Below are 2,362 nucleotides of genomic sequence, written 5' to 3'. Positions count from 1 at the left end.
TAGGTACACAGTTACTTTCCTGGCAGATTAAAACTGTGTGCTAGGCCGAGACTCGAACTCGGTACCTTTGCCTTTCGATGGCAAGTGCTCTTCCACGAAAGGCAAAGATCCCGAGTTCGAGTCTCGGCCTGGCACACAGTTTTAATCTGCCAGGAAATTTTCTTATCAGCGCACACTCCGCTGCAGAGTGAAAATCTCATTCTGGAAACTTCCCCCAGGCTGTGGCTAAGGCATGTCTCCGCAATATCCATTCTTTCAGGAGTGCTAGTTCTGCAAGGTTCGCAGGAGGGCTTCTGAAAAGTTTGGAAGGTAGGAGACGAGGTACTGGCAGAAGTAAAGCTGTGAGGACGGGGCGTGAGTCATGCTTGGGTAGCTCAGTTGGTAGAGCACTTGCCCGCGAAAGGCAAAGGTCCCGAGTTCGAGTCTCGGCCCGGCACACAGTTCTAATCTGCCAGAAAAGTTTCATATTAGCGCACACTCCGCTGCAGAGTGAAAATCTCATTCTGGTAGGTACACAGTTTTTGAACTACGAAAATAATGGACGAAGATTTTAGTCTCTCAGACCTTGATTTACATTGGTGTGCAAAACGTATGGACGAAAGTAACTCACGCTTGATGTGTGATTGCCAAGTAACATAGCTCCATGAAACTTGCATCATAGTTAGAAAGAACTGCTTCAGAATAGTAAGAGCACAACTGAAGGAAATAAGCACCGAGACGAACAGAGGTGGCACTTTTATGCAAAGACAATAATCACTCTGAAGGTACTGTGTTTCATGATGGTCCGCTGGACATTACAAAAAGCGGGACGTGATACTTAAGAGTGTGTGGTCGCCACGGACGGCAGTACACGCTTTGGAACATGCTTCCATGCTAGCCACAGGTTTGGCAACGAGTACATGTGGTAGGGCGTCCCATTCCTCCATCAACGCGGTTGACAGATCTTGGATGGTCGTTCCACGCATGTGGACGTGGTGCGATACGTCTTTCCAACCGATCACACACGTGCTCGATAGGATTTAAGACGGAGGAACCCCAGACCAACCCATTCATCGAATATCCTCTCGTTCGAACAGCTCCTCCATCTTTTCTGTTGGATACTGTTGTGCATAGTTCTCCATAAAAATGAAGTCAGGGCAGACTGCAGCTCCGACAGGATGCATATGGTAAAGTACATTGCGACGGCACCACTTACGGGTGAGTTCAAGTGGTTCAAATGGCTCTGAGCCATATGGGAGTTAACCGCTGAGGTCATCAGTCCCCTAGAACTTAGAACTACTTAAACCTAACTAACCTAAGGACATTACACACATCCATGCCCGAGGCAGGATTCGAACCGGCGCCGTAGCGGTCGCGTGGTTCCACACTATAGCGCCTAGAGCCGCTCGGTCACCACGGCCGGCTGACGGGTGAGTGTATCGTATTCAAAGATTTGTAGGTCAGCACTCCCAAGCAACATTATGCCTCTCCACACCATAAAAGTCATGTACGACAATGTTCCTGGGTGTTTCTACCTCTTGCCACATGAAGCAACGTAATGCACTTTTTGTACTGTACTGTAGCAGTTCTTCCGAAGTTTGCTCCACATTTCATTGAGCAGTGCTATCTGGTAGTGGCACATCATGCGAAGTTACTTTCGTCCCTACGTTTTGCACTCCAGAGTTTTCTTTTTTATGTGGAACATTACAGATTTCCTCACGCTATAGTTTATTGATGTTGATTAGTCATACTACATACGTAACCGATTTCGGAATACATACTGCATCATCAGTGGCATTTGGGAAGACAGAGACAAAACATTACGGTCACGGCACACCGCAACAGTAAATGCTGCGAGGTGGCGTTGTGCCTAGGTGACACGGTAAGGAAAGCGTTTATGCGAGACAAAGAGCAGTGGTGTATCATTCTACCATTGATGCGGGCTGAAAATGAGGGAACACAATGACAGAAGTGGTTTTGATGAAGGATAGAATTAAGGTCTGGCGCCTGGGAGTCGCATCTCGGAAACGGCGAAGCTGGTCGGCTTTTCACGCACTGCTGCCGTGAACATGTAAGGACGTGATTGAAGGACGTGAAATCACCAGTAGGCGACAAGGTGTTGGTGTCATCACAGAACGTGGAAGTCTGTGTCTGAGGCTTGCCCACTTTGTGAAGTAGGATAGGCGGTGACGAGATAATGCAATACTAGCGCCGGTACAAGTGTTTTGGAAGGCCCGTTCAATGTTAAAAATTGGACTTCGCACCGTACAAACCCTACGTAATCCCATGATGACCCAACAACGACGTCTGTTACGATTGGAGTTGGTACAGGATGATCTAAATTCCTTCAAGTTTCAGTAGAGACTCGTCGCCTCGTCAGACG

General features: G+C 47.9%; 1 non-coding gene across 1 annotated transcript; it reads left to right on the top strand.

Annotated features, from left to right (window-relative positions):
- The first annotated feature begins 362 nt into the window (after window positions 1-362).
- Window positions 363-437, top strand: Trnas-cga (transfer RNA serine (anticodon CGA)). The gene has a single exon. It is a non-coding gene; the product is annotated as a tRNA-Ser (tRNA).
- Window positions 438-2,362: the final 1,925 nt, after the last annotated feature.

The sequence above is a fragment of the Schistocerca cancellata genome, chromosome 2 (genome assembly GCF_023864275.1).
Source record: "Schistocerca cancellata isolate TAMUIC-IGC-003103 chromosome 2, iqSchCanc2.1, whole genome shotgun sequence".
NCBI lineage: Eukaryota > Metazoa > Arthropoda > Insecta > Orthoptera > Acrididae > Schistocerca > Schistocerca cancellata.
This window is presented reverse-complemented; position numbering and strand designations above follow the sequence as displayed.